This window comes from Salvia hispanica, chromosome 2 (assembly GCF_029641045.1).
Source record: "Salvia hispanica isolate PSC_SH4W2 chromosome 2, Shi_PSC_v1, whole genome shotgun sequence".
In the NCBI taxonomy this organism is placed as follows: Eukaryota; Viridiplantae; Streptophyta; class Magnoliopsida; order Lamiales; family Lamiaceae; genus Salvia; species Salvia hispanica.
In genome coordinates, this window is record NC_142693.1 from 29,983,468 (window position 1) to 29,999,239 (window position 15,772).

The 15,772-nt window shown below is 33.8% G+C and overlaps 1 pseudogene across 1 annotated transcript; it reads right to left on the bottom strand.

Annotated features, from left to right (window-relative positions):
* Nucleotides 1-534: 534 nt before the first annotated feature.
* Nucleotides 535-3,047, bottom strand: LOC125191914 (uncharacterized; annotated as a pseudogene). Its single transcript, XR_016135336.1, has 2 exons — nt 2,661-3,047; nt 535-2,508 (listed from the first exon to the last, which is right to left on the bottom strand). The product of XR_016135336.1 is annotated as an uncharacterized LOC125191914 (transcript).
* Nucleotides 3,048-15,772: the final 12,725 nt, after the last annotated feature.

Here is a 15,772-nt window from a genome sequence, read left to right on the forward strand (position 1 = left end):
GTTTCATTGCACCGTTTCATCTTCTTCTTCTACTGATCATTTTCTGGTTCAATATCATCGAAAATATAAACATATGATCTTCTAATACTCTGAATTTTATCCGATCAAACATTTTTTGTTGAACCCCGAAATTGATTTGATCTGAAAGTGATAAACACGACTTTCAGATATCCAGTTTTTGTTTCTCTATTTTATATCTCCCTAACAATATAACCATTCTCATTTTTCTCCAATGAGGAATGCATTAATTTGTAGTGGTAAAATAACTAAGAATGGCAAGCTATATATTATCATCATCAATTTTCACTTTTCTGTTAATTGTTTATAATAGCTGTTTTTAGAGTTGATATTTGTTGATTTGCACACAATTAATCGATCCATTTGGTGGAGAAATATGGAGTGAACGTGGCCGGCTCCATTGTGATGTAAGTTATAATCACCACAAGTCATAAAGTAATACTATAATTGAAATTCAACTGCACTAAGACACAAAAATATATCAAAAGAGTTACAACCATGCTTGATAAGAACATACGAGCAACAGAAATCCAAGTGTTCAACAAAGAGAAACAGAAACGGATAAAAGTTACAATCACACTTCTAAGACACATTTTGTAATAGAAATTCAAATGCACTAGAGAAAAATAAAAAGATAACAACATTAGAATTCCTAGCTACCCCACTATTGTTGCATTGTCACTTGATGCTGAAGGAGATGCCAAAGGAGATATTGCAGTGTCACCTGATGATAAAGGAGGTGCCAAAGGAGATATTGCATCGTCACTCGATGTTGAAGGAGATGCCAAAGGATTTTCAATATCTGGCGCCATGGATGCCCTCCACGCATCAATATTACCGGCTTTCTCGACATCCAAATGCGGAAGCTCACGCTGCTGCAGAATTTCAAGAATCTCCTTACTCTCACCGAGAAGACGAGCTGCTCGCCTCACATTCTTATGCCTTTCTCTGAATTTATTTCCGTGACACTTTAGTCTTATGACTCGCAGTAGATTGGTGAGACACGCTGACAGTATATCCGCAATGGTGATGGATATACTCTCAAATAGTTCGACATCACTTTGGTGCTCAGCATTTGTCATCCTTCCCAAGAATGTCCGAGCGATCCTGTACATTGAGTTAGCTGCTATGCCTCTAGCAGGCCAATTTAGAGGGTTCTGCATCAGAACAACTCCTGGTTGAGCCATGAAATCTGTCACAATCTTTTTTGCAGCATCGGAGAGGTTTTGCAGTGTTTCTATGTGCGTTGCAGCTTTCACACTCGTGCTGTCAAGATCTATATCATCCCATTTTCTGTATACCTCAACTCCAATCCAAACCGCATCTGCTGCTTTTATAATGCTTTCCAACTCCCCATTTCTGTCCAGAGCTTTCTCGATGAGCTTCACAATTGACAAGCCCTCAGTAACACCATCCAATAGCTGGTTAGCCTCATCATCTGTAGTGTTGGTTAGTGCAAGTGAAATAGTCATCAAAGTCGCAATGGGCAGTGACCAACAATTTGGAGGTTCTTGAGAATGCGAGCTCTGAACTTGGTTGCTGTCAAATCGTCTCACCCACTGAAGTTTGGAGATTTCCCCAGAAGTCGGATGAGACTCTTAAGTTGGGTTTTTTCGCCTTCCCGTATCATGCTATCCGCCTTCTTGCAGATGCCCTTGACCATTTTATCAGGCAATTGTGGCTCACCTTCAAGTAGAATGACATATTGCCTAAAATCCACATCCCTTGAAGATTCGGTTCCTTCCTCTCTCAAATTCTTGCAAAAACGAAAGAAACACACTCTCCAAAATATAACAGTGAGAAACAGAACCAGTTTTCCAGCTAAAACAATGAGAATCTGAGCTCCAATGCAGATATTTAGAAAAAATCTTACTACATCATAAAGTAGCTTCTTGCAGATTCTGTTTGGAATTCGGAAGGGAAGTGGTGTTTCCCTCCACTCTACAAGCTTCGAGGTCCAGTACTTGTCAACCTTGAGTTCATCTCTGAAGCTCGTTGGCTCCGTCTCTGTAACCTTGATGGTCCAAGCAATGAACCATCTGGATATAGGACCAATACTTCCAACGATCATTCCCAAAAATTGACATAACAGAATACTTCTTATGGACCAGCTATAGTCTGAATATTCACAATAAATGATCAAATCTGAACCGGACAACTGGAAACGTACAACATTTTGAAATAGGTAGGAGAATAGTAGGACTGTCAAAATACACAAGAGAGCTGAAGTAGAAGAAACGCGAGATCTTGCCAGCACAAACTGTGGGCTAGCGGTCTCTGCCATCACCCAATACCCTTTCACCAATATTCGGATTTCATCGAAACTCTTATCTACTTGTCTGTTTAAAATCTCTTTGTGTATCTCATTATATTTCAATTCCATGTACCTTTTGGCGCTAGGAACCATCAACGACATAGAACATGACATTGCAAGAGAGAGGAGCATGATGACAAGAGATAAGATTTGTTCGGGAAACATGTATACCATCCCTGAAATGGATGGAAGTATCTGAACAATATGAATGCATACATTTACTGTAATAGTAATGACTAAGATGCCTAAAGCAGCGATGTTGGGCACAATTTCATTAACTCCATGGACCCAAAAGATATCATGAAATTATTCATGCAAATACACATACATGAAAGCAAGGCTGCAAATCCGTGCTAGTTGATCTTCGTCCGTGATATCTGTGATTGTTAGATCCACCGGCAGCTTCATGGTGACAGCTACTACTGTCAACGAGAAAGCATTGAGAGAGAAGAACTTACATTTTTGCCAATACCTTTTTCTCATAGAGGACATGAAGTAATCAGCCGCCATAGCAAGCACGCAGGCGGCAGTCGCTACTGTAATATATAACCCTATCCATGGCATGGTTGAATCAAGTTTCATTTGCACCTCCTCACGTATACGGATGCACTCAGATGAAGGTAACATTGTCAAGTTGTATGTAGTATGTATATACCACACTCTTGTTTCAGTCAAATGAGTTTTTGATGAAGAGTATAGCCAGAGAACAGCCTTCTCAAAAGTCTACAAGTCAATGTCTTTCCATAAAAAAGCAAGTGTCCTACCTGATTTATGGTTCGTACCTTAACAATCAATCAGCATTGCCATGGTCCATGACTCATGTGTGACATGCATGTGTCGACTTTAATCAAGTCTTAAAAGGATGGTCGAAATTTTACCAAAAAAGAATAATTCAATTCTTATCATGAAAGAAAATTATGTCGAAACAGTCTCATTTTTCTATTTTGATCCGTCTACTAAAATAGTCTCATTTCTATTTATGAAAAATTTCTCACCTCATTTTCTCGTTGTTACCTTCTTTAATCATGTTTTCTTTTTCTTTCGTCTACTTTACCAGTTGCGTACTAAAATCAATGTCGTGGATTTTGAAACATGATTTTAGCAACGACATTTACAATGAATAGTATCACCTAACAATAAGATTAACATCTATGGATTAATATAAGGTCCCGTTTCATAATTAAGTTGGGATTTACCATGTTAGTAAAATCAACATCGATCTATGGATTAATAGTTGCAAGTTATATTATTGACGATCATCATCAGTGTTCAAGAAATTGAGAACTTTATTTGGATGGTTACTCAATAATTTTATTTGCTAAAGACAACCTTAATCACAGAACCGAAATTGAAGTAATTTATATAAGAAAATATTTCTATCATTATTGGATAGTAATTATCAGATAAAAAAGTGTAGTGTCATTTATTCTTAAAATAAATGTTTCTTCACAAACTCAGAAGCACTGGAATTGGACGGTGGTTGTCGTTTTGAGACAAACTCAGAATGCTTGGGTAATATTAGTTGGGCCTGGGCTTATCGTGGCAACAATATAGTCAATGATTAATAATTCCTCAAAGCCCATTTTTTGTTCTTAAAAACCCTTGATTTTTAAAAAAGAATAAATTAATAATTAAAATTATATACTTCCTCCGTCCCAAAAAAATATGCGCACTTTCTATTTTCGTCCGTCCCACAAAAATATATGCATTCCATTTTTGGAAAGTTATATCAATTTAATAATGTAGGTTCCACTATTTACTTACGTTACTTTAAATACTATTATCCTCGTCTCTCTTACTTTTACCACTCTTTGGACAAATTAAAATGTTAAAAGCCAAATTTATGGACAAGTACAACATTACTCTTTTGGAATTTTATCACATTTTGACCGTGCACGTGTTTTAAAAAATGTAATGGAAAATGAGTTGATAAAGTTAGTGGAATATGAATCCTATTTTATAGTATTTAATTTCATAATAAAATGTGAGTGAGAATGAGTTAGTGGAATATGAGATTGTAATCGGGTTCTTATCGTGCTTTCATGTTCTAACTGTGTTAGCAGGCCGTGTTGTTATAATGTCGGGCATGTACTTGTTGTTATCGTGTCGTGTTGACCCAAGGTAGTTAATAGGTTTATGTTGGGTTCGTGCGTAGGGCTGAAAAAACGGTATATCGATCGTATCATATTGAAAAATATCGAAATATATCGAATTTTTGGTATACCGAAACTTTCGGTACGATACAATACCGTATCGAAAGTTTTCGGTATGATAACGATATGAATTTTCTTATACCGTGATATACCGTTTTATATCGAATATACGGTATATATCGATATTATCGGTATACCGAAATATATCGAAAATCAATACGTATCGAGTTATCGATACATATCGTTTATACCATTTATACCAATGATAATAATAATAATAGTAATAATAATAATAATAATAATAATAATAATAATAATAATAATAATAATAATAATAATAATATAATTTATTTTTTTAAGATTAAAAATTTAAATCATAAAGATATCCATATAACTTAATTATATATATTTTGATTATGAAGATGTGGACAATGTTTATTTTATTATGTTAAAATTATATTAATTTTGGTTTTATTTTTTAGTTTTGAAATTATAAGTTTTGGTATAAAGGTATTCGAAATGGTATAAAATTTTAGTATATCGTACGAAATATCGATATACCGTTCAGAACGGTATACCGAAGTTCGGTACGATATACCGAAATTTTGAAACGGTAACGGTATAGTTTTTTTCCATACCGAAATTTCGATATACCGAAACTTTTGAAACAATAACGATACGAAATTCATTCATATCGATATTTTCGGTATGATAACGAAATAAAATTTTTGATACGGTATATCGTATCGACCCAGCCCTATTCGTGCGTGTTCGGATTTGAGAGTAGCAGGTCGTGTTCGTGATCGGGTTTAAGGTTTTCTTAACCGGTCGTGTTCTAAATCTTAAAATATTTAGATTTGGTGATAAAAGTTAGATTTTTTTCTTAATCTTAAAATATTTAATTTAATGACATTAAAATATGCATAAAAGTAAATACTATGTAATATATTAATTATTTTCAATTATTTAATATTTACAAACTAGTTCTGAATGTAACATAGTATTAAATAGTCAAATTATGTATACACATAAATAAAGCCCTCACATGTAATGTGTGGTGTCTTGTACATAACTACATTGTGTACTTTCAGCTTATATAATATAAGAACCATTTAAAAATGCATTATAAACTTTGGTATTTTTGTTGCCATTGTCGGGACATTTCCCTTTGCCTATGTTCATGGCTCGGTGCTCCGTTTAAAAGATTCAACAAACATATGTGAATATCCATGTTTTATGGCACTGTATAGTCGATTTAGGATATTAAAAGCAAAATGATTTTCTAAAACTTTAAACCCAACAAGGAGTTTGAAAAGAAACTGACACTTAGAGCATCTTCAAGAGGAGAGATAAATGGAGAGGTAAACTAGTATAACTACCATATTTATCTTTTCTTCGTGAAAAAACATTCTCCAAGGGAAGAGGTATTTGGGAAGGTATTATACCTTTTCCCATTTTGAAGAGGTATCTTTACCTCTCCATTGATAGAGAGGTAAAATTATATAACCACCATATTTACCTTCTTTTCATAAAAAATCATTCTCCAAGTGGGAAGGTATTTGAGAAGGTATTACACTTTATGTTTTTTAATGCTTTTGTACTATTATTTTATTTTTTTTAAATAATATACCTTTCTATATATCTTTTATTCTTGGAGTTGATTAATTTTTAGAAAGGTATATTGCACTGTTTGAGAAGGAATAAACATGATATATCCTTTTCATTTACTTTCTCCCTTGGAGTTGCTCTTATGGCAAAAAGGAATATGGATTAAATGATGATTCCAGGACTTCCCTTTCGCGCCAGCTCTTTTGATGGATCACGTTAATCCCTTATCATATTAACAAAATGCATCGCATCATCAAGTTTGTTTTAGCCCTTGCTATCATTTGTCTCTTCCTCACATGCGATGTTGCTCGTGCGAAAGGCGGTAACAACAGAGGAGGAGGCGGTGCACGGCCCTTGCCACTGGTGGTGGTGTCGCACCAAAGCAGCGTGCTGTTACTTCACCGTTGCCTATTTAACTTGCGCTTTTTTACTCTTATAGATTAATTTCATAATTTGTTGATTTGATTAGACCTAGTAAAGTTCATGGTTGCTTGTAACAAACTATTTTTATATGCCAATTACAATTTCCTGGCAAAGGAAAATTTTGGTGACATCAGAGGATGAAAGACTTCAAGATACCCGAGCAAAGGGCTTTTGCTGGAACTCCCCTAAAAAAGGGTCTCAGACTGATTGCGTGGATGAAACTTCAAATCATTGTGACCACATAAGATGCAAAGAGGTGCTTGCTTGCTTTTTTGGGCTTGACTTGGGTGTGTGTTACGGTTCGTTTTCCTTGCCTTTTCTCTGCTTGTATGCTGCTCTTTCCTCTCTTTTGGGTGTGCTGCGTGGAGTGCGTTTTCAGGGACCGCTCTGTTTGGTAGCGTGTTTTTGCCTTTTGTGGTGCTTAACTCTTGTTTTGCTTGGCTTTATTGCTTTGGTTGTTGCTGAACTTTCTTGTGGTACTCTTTGGCTCGCCACCTTTTTGGCTTGAGCATTTTAGCATATAAAAAAAAATGCCAATTACATTTCATAATTTCATAACTACTGTCAATCAAGTAATTACCTATATTCTACATTAATTTATATCAAGAATGATAGAGAATTTTTTTCATTAACTAGAATTGGACTCCTCTATTAATATATTTAATCTATTTACAAATGTCATATGCCCATAATCAATTTATTTCAATCTTTTATACGAATAGAACAATTGCGAAATCAAGATTTCATGATCCGTCATTGCGCGCATATAATATTGTGAAATTGATATATTGATATAAGCAATGCGGTGTGTTATATTGCTAACTCACCCCTAAATTGCTAACTACAACTAAATGATAGGCATTAGATTTTTAAATTAAAGGTGAAGATCATTCAACCCTTGAGTATTAATATCAAGCACAAAAAATATCAATAGAGATGTTAATGTCAATTAACTACAAAATTAGTTATAACTAACTTTTAAAACAAATCCAAAAACTTACAATTCATATAACATATATCAAATTAAAGATAATTTTATAAGGATTCCAACGATATCCTACATGCATATGTTCCGACGTCAAAATTTGAAAAAAAATTCAAAAATTTTTAATTTTTTTTGTACGGCAGAAATGTCAACATACTGTATAAAATATGTCAATATAATACATGTAGAAAGTCAATATAAGCAATGGATTAACATTCTTAAAGCATTGTGTTGACATTCTCAATGCATTATGTTGATATTTTCGAAACACTATATTGACATTTTCATCCAAAACCCTAATTTGGAGATTTTTTTTTATCTTTTTCGATTTAATTAATAAAAATAAAAATTACACGTGGCAAATTGTAGACCGCACGTTTTCTAACATCCCATGACCTTAAATTAGTTATAGTTAATAATTAAATGATGAGTTAGCAATTAATCACTCCCCTATAAGAAATATACATATGTGGCCATTACACAAAATTATATTTAGATGAGATTACTGTACCACCATATAAAACATGAAATATAGTATTGTATTGTGCATGGATGGAGCCATTACATCGTATTCATGCAAACAATTAGATGAATATACCACCACGCATTATGTCCAAGTCAAAATTTGGTCCCTTATACTTGTCCAATTTTTTTTTTTAGTTTTACACATTAAGTGTAATACCTTTTAGTCCTAAATAAGTATATTTTTGTCCATATATAATGGTCCCGTAAAAAATTAGTGGTCATCTATTTAATTATACATTACTTTTATTTAGATAAACACAAGACCTTAAGGTAACTAGTCTCCATTTCTATAATTATTATTTTTTGATATAGTTATTTTCGTTTGTCTTTTATTCTTACTTTCTCTTAATTATTTCTTTGGTTATGAACTTACCATTCACAATCCAAAATTTAATTAATAAGGATTTTTATAAGTTAAAATCAGTTTTGAAAAATGAATACGATAATCTATCCCAATTCAATTTATTGATTATATTATTTAGTCTTATCATTATTATTTTATTTCATATAATTTCAAATTGAATTTGATTCAAAATATTAAGGCATGATATAATAACACTAGTATTATACTTATTCAATTTTAAGCCTTGAATATTACCAAGTCCAACAATACCCACAAATAGCTAGGTAATAACCGGTATAACTATCCTATGTTAATAGAGTATATAGTATTATTCTATTTTGCTTTCGCTATACTTTCATTCAGACAAACAAGACTGTAAAATTTAAAGTGATTATTCTCCATTTCTATAGCTTTAATATTTATTTTGTTTGGTTTAATTTAGTAATATTCGTTCGTCTTTCATTCGTTCTTTCTCTTTATTTTTTTTGGTTAGGAACTTTCCGTTCATAATTCACAATTTAATTTATAGATTTTGATAATTTAAATTCAATTTTCACGAAAATCTGTTCCAATTCGTCTTATTGAGTACATTAGTTAGTCTTGTCATTATTATTTTATTTCATATAATATCAATATTTCCATATACTTAACAAATATACATGGAATCTTCCATAATAATTAATAAACGAGTAAATATAATTATATGGAGCAATATCTTTTACACGTTCCCAATCTCTTTAAAACCGTGGCTCTCTTCCTCAACTTACTAACCCTACTTCACTAATCAATAAAATGCATTGCACCATCAAGCTTGTTTTCGTCCTCACTATAATTTGTCTCCTCCTCACATGCGATGTTGCTCGTGCGAAAGGCGGAAGTGGCGGCCATGGTGGAGGTGGCAGAGGTGGCGGAGGAAGTAGAGGAGGTGGCGGAAGTAGAGGAGGCAGAGCAAAGGGCGGCGGAGCGGTCATTATACCGGGGCACGGGGGCACGTCGGGTGGTAACGGGCACGGAAATCATCGAAGCAGCGGGCCGTCTATTGAATTGGGATTGTTGCACTACTTCACCATTGTTTATTTGACATATGCTTCGTTTTGCTTATAGAATATAGATTGATTTCATAATTTGTTGTTTTGGTTATGCCTACTCAATAGTATTATTAAAGTTTATGGTTGCTTGTAGCAAACTATTCCATCCCACCAATACAATTAATTAATAGTTATTAGGGCTGTTCGGTATGCAATTCAATTCCAATTCATCTTATTTAGTCTTATCATTTATTTCATATAAATCGGAATTTAATTTGATTTATTATTGTACATCCCTTTATATTTCCATATATTACACATATTTATGGAATCTTCCATAATACTAATTAATAGAAGACGAGTAAATATAATTATATTTATTATTCTTCTTATGAAGCACACGGTCTTTCCAAATCTCTTTAAAACTGTTGCTCACCCCTTACCAAAATCCAATGTTTTAAAAACCGAACAGGCAAGCAAACCGGCGAAGCTACTGGTTCACGATTCAACTGGTCTGACCGGTCCAGCCACTGGTCCGGACGTTTTATTGTATCATATATAATTAAATATATTATATAAATACTCAAATATCTTATATATAATAAAATGTAGTTTTGATCAAATTCATATAATAAAATGTAGTTTTTGATCAAATTTAATGAATAATAAAATCTTATTAAGCTTAATTGAGGATAGGTATAATTAAATTTTAGTGAAATAAAAATATAATTGTATAAATATATACCTAATATATTAAAACTTATATTTAATTAAATATATGTATGACAATATTCAAATTTAGTGTGATAAATTACTATCAAAGTTTATTAGATAATAAGTATTAATAATATATTTTATTACAATTAATCATAATAATTAATCAATTTATAAAAATAATAATAAATTATGGAATGAATGAAAATTTATTTATTGATTATAAGAATAATTAAAGTTATTATTATGTCACAACAATTGAAGTGGTGGAATGGTAATGAAGTTGGACTTGCATCCATGATTCTATGGTTCGAATCTCATTGAACTCGAATTTTTGAAAAAAATGTTGAAAATAAAAAAAACGGTTCAACCGGTTGGCGGTTCCCAGTCCAACTGGCTGGTCCAAACCGATTTTTAAAACACTGCCAAAATCAACAAAATGCATCGAAGCATAAAATTCGTTATCGTCATTACTATCATTTGTCTCCTCCTCACATGTGATGTTGCTTGTGCCAAGGGCGGAGGTGGTGGCAGAGGTGGCGGGGGAAGTAGAGGAGGCCGAGCAAAGGGCGGCGGAGACGAAATGGTCATCATACCGGGGCACGGGAGCACGCCGGGGGGTAACGGGCACCAAAACCGAAGTAGCGGGCCGACTATTGAATCAGGATTGTGGCACTATTTCACCGTTGCCTAATTAACTTATGCTGCTTAGGGTTGATACTGAACTTTGGTTTCTTTGCTCACCGATCTCTAAGCGGTTTCAGCCTTTTCTCTCGTATAAAAAAAAAAAACTTATGCTGCTTCACGCTTATAGATTAATTTCATGATTTGTTGTTTTGGTTATGGATAGTAAGGGGAGTGATCAATTGCTAACTCATCCCTTAGTTGCTAACTACAACTAATTTAAGACCATAAGATTTTAGAAATCTTGTGGTCTACAATTTGCCATGTGTAATTTCGTTTTTCATTTTTTAATATTTAAAAGATAATAGCAACTATCAAATTTAGGGTTTAGAAATACAATGTCAATACAGTGTATGAAATACATCAACACGAAGACATAATAATGTCAACACAATTTCATATTTACATTTTACAAGCATAATATTTACATATTATGTAAGGTGTATTGACATAAATCTGTTCGTCAAAAATACGAAAATTCAAAAAAAAAATGAAAATTTTTTCAAATTTTGACGTCGGAACATATGCATGTAGTATATCGTTGGAATCCTTATAAAATTATCTTTAATTTGATATATGTTATATGGATTTAAAGTTTTGGGATTTCTTTTAAAAGTTAGTCATAACTAACTTGACATTAATACCCTTATTGATTTTTATTGGAATTAATCCTATAGCCCTATTGACGTTTTTTGTTGATCGTATTGACATTTCGTGGTTGATGATCTATGCCTTTAATTTGAATATATAATGGCTATTATTGAATTGTAGTTAGCAATTAAGCATTGAGTTAGCAATATAACACTCCCTTAGATAGTAAATAATAAAGTTTATGGTTGCTTGTATCCTAATATTTTACATTGATTTATAGCATGAATGATAAGAATTTGATTCATTAACTAGTATTGGGTTCCTCTTTTAATATGTACGAGTAGTATTTAATTTATTTACAAAATGTCAAGTGCCCATAATCGACTTGTTTTGTATTTTATAATTAATAAAGAAAAAGAAAAAGATGTGGTAGTATTATTTACGTATTACTAGTTAGTAAATCTCTTAAGGCATGTAAATAATATTATATGGTCCTAAAGAAAATGTTGCAACCATATTTTTTTTATTCTAGCCTGATTAGTTAGTAAATATCTTAAAATATGAAAACAATATTACATTAAAGATAAATGAGTTAGCATATACATTGAGATTTTTGGTCCCATAGCTGGCATGGAGTATATATAACTTTTATTCTATTTATTCTAAAAGTGGACCATACGAGTTTTAATAAGAAATTGATAAAATATGAGAGAAAATGAGAAAACGTGGGTAAAATATTAAAGATAAGGAGAAAAAAAGTAGCTAGGTAAAATATGGTTAATAATTTGAGAAAAACTTTCCATTTTTATGGACATCCCGAAATGAAAAGATGAGATTATTTTTTTTGCATGGAGATGCCATTTACAATAACTAATTTTATGAATTTGATATTAATTTTATTAGAAAATAACTTTTTTCATATATAGAGAGAATGAATATATTAAAGTTTAATTTTTGAAATCAAAAGTACTACAACTTTTACTTAGAATTGGTGGAAAAAAGATTTTTATGTAAACACATTTGAGCACTTTCGACATCTATTAATTAATACCAATATATAGTGTCATACAGAAATGCAATCGACATTAATTTTGAAATATACGGTTCTTATGTAGTCTTAAAATACGCTTGTGAAGGAAGGGGCTTGTCCTGTATATGTATGTAGTTCTGAAACCAAAAACCAAAACACGTAATTTTCATTTCTTCATCTGTCAAATAATTCCGAATTAAATCTATAAAATGCATCGAATCATATAGTTCGTTTTTGTCCTTACTGTAATTTGTCTCTTCCTAACCTCAGCCGGTGGAAGTAGCGGAGGCTGGGCATCGGGTCGAGCTGCCGGTCGAGCCATCGCCATGGGCTGCCACGAAAATAGCCGTCCATCAATGGAATTGGGATCGTGGCATTACTTCACCGTCGCATATTTAACTTATGTTGCATATCAATTACTACTACATTGGCTTTAAGGTGAATTATTTTATTTTATTTTATTTTATATCATAGTAAATGGAGTAAATTTTATATCAAGACCTATTTTTCTGAATTTGATATCTATTGTAACAACGATGAATTATAAATTACAAATAACTAATTATTATATTTATACAAAGTCTTCATCCTCAATTGTACTCCAATTCGTTCACGAAAAATAGTTTATTTTTCCATTTTGGGATGTTCACAAAAATAGTCTCATTTCTAAAAATAAAAGTTTTTCTCTTATACTTTACCTATTTTTTTTCGTCTCTCCCATACTTTACTTACTTTTTCTCCATATCTCTTTTACTATATCTACTTTTTCCCCTTCTTACTTCTGTACGTTATTATGAGGTATTTTTAGTGGTAAAATAATTAAAATGTGAATTAAGAATGGCAAGTTGCTTATCAACATTCTTTTTTCCTTTTTCGATTAATTGTTAAATATGGTTGCTGTTTTAGAGTTGATATTTGTTGTTAGATTTGCACACTATTAATCGATCCATTTGGTGGAGAAATAGGAGAGCAAGTGGCCGACTCTATTATGATTTAAGTTATAATCATCACACTTCATTAAAATATAATTTTAATTGAAATTCAAATGCACTAAGACACAAATATATATCAAAAGAGTTACAACCATGCTTGACAAGAACATACCAGCAACAGAAATCCAAGAGTTCAACGAAGAGGAACAGAAATGGATAAAAGTTACAATCACACTTCTAAGACACATTTTATAATAGAAATTCAAATGCAATAGAGAAACATAAAAGGATAACAATATTAGAATTACTACCCCACTGTTGTTGCATTGTCACTTGATGCTGAAGGAGATGCCAAAGGAGATATTGCAGTGTCACCTGATGTTGAAGGAGGTTTTAAAGGAGATGTTGCATTCTCACTTGATGCTGAAGGAGATGCCAAAGGAGATGTTGCATTGTCAGCTGATGTTGAAGGAGGTGCCAAAGGAGATATTGCATTTTCACTTGATGTTGAAGGAGGTGCCAAAGGATTTTCAATATCTGGCGCCATGGATGCCCTCCACTCATCAATATTACCAGCTTTCTCGACATCCAAACTTGGAACCTCGCGCTGCTGCAGAATATCAAGAATATCCGTACTCTCACCAAGAAGAATAGCTGCTCGGCTCACGCCCTTATGCCTTTCCATATAGTCATTTCCTTGACACTTGAGTGTTATGACTCGCACTAGATTGGTGAGGCACGCTGATATTATATCCGCGATGGTGATGGATACACTCTCAAACAGTTCGGCATCACTTTGGTGCTCGCCATTTGTCATCCTTACCAAGATCGTCTGAACAATCCTATACATTGAGTTAGCAGCTATGACTCTAGCTGCCCAATTGAGAGGGTCCTGCATCAGAACATCTCTTGTTTGAGCCATGAATTCTGTCACAATCTTTTCTGCAATATTGGAGAGGTTTTGCAGTGTTTCCATGAGTGTTGCACCTCTCACACTCGTGCTGTCAAGATCTTTATCATTCCATTTTCTATACACTTCAACTCCAATCCAAACCACATCAGCTGCTTTCACGATGCTTTCCAACTCCGCGTTTCTGTCTAAAGTTTTCTCGATGAGCTTCACAATTGACAAGCCCTCTGCAACACTAGCCAGTAGCTGGTTAGCCTCATCATCAGCAATATCGGTTAGTGCAACTAAAATAGTCATCAAAGTCACGACGGGCAGAGACCAGCAATTTGGCGGTTCATGAGAATGCAAGCTTGGAACTTGGTTGCTGTCAAATCGTTCCACCCCATTGAAGTTTGCAGATTTCCTCAGAAGTCGGATCAGATTCGTGGGTTGCTTTTTTTTTGCCTTGCTGTATCAGCCTATCCGCCTCCATGCAGATGCTCTTGAGCATAATATAAGGCAACTTTGGCTCACCTTCAAGTAGAAGAACATATTGCTTAAAATCCACTTGTGCTGCATACCTTGAAGTTTCGGATCCTCCAACTCTGAATATTTTCTTGCAGAAACGGAAGAGAGTTGTACTCCCAAATTTAGCACGGAGGACTTGACATAGTTTTTCATGTGAAACAGAGAGAATCTGAGCTGGTTTGGCAGCCGAAACAAAGAGAATCTGAACTCCAATGCAGAAATTCAGAACAAATCTTACTATATCATATAGTAGCTTCTTGCAGACGCGGTTTTGAACTCGAAATGGAAGTGGTGTATCCCTCCACTCTACAAGCTTTAAAGTCCAGTGCTTGTTAAGCTTGAATGCATCTCTGAAGCTCGTTGAAGCCCTTGCGGCCTTGAATGGGCCATCATTTATCACTCTGCACCCGCAGGCTACAACTCCCACGATAACTCCAAAAGTTTGAATGAGTTCAATCCAATCGATGGACCAGCTATAGTTTGAAGTATTATGTGCACAATATTTGGCCATCTGTAAATTGATAATTCTTGGATATCGCCAGAGTTTAGATGTGACCGAGAGTATTAGTGATATAGAAATAGTGATGAGAAATGTAGCAGGAGTAATGGAAGATCTAGCCAACACAAACTGCGTGTTACGGTGCAACAGTCAGCTCGTCTAAGGGAGACCAGCCCGGAGCAGCATGTGGAGGAGATGGACGTGGATACAGTGGACAAAGGCAGCAAAGAGACGACGAGAACAATCGCCAAGGACCGGTCGCGCCGTCAGAGACGTCAACCAGATCACTTTGGCGATTTTGTCAAGCATTGAAGCTGCTGACTTTTATCTATTTTTGTTAGTTTATTTCTATTTCGTGACTGTAGTTATTTGGGGATTATTATTGTTTATTTTTAATTATTTTTGCGTCGAGTGGATTATAAGCTCCTTTCCGGGTTTTCTTCGTTGATTCTTTCCCGGATCGTAGGTCGAATCAACCCTAGGGTCCTGGTATAAATATGCGTGTATT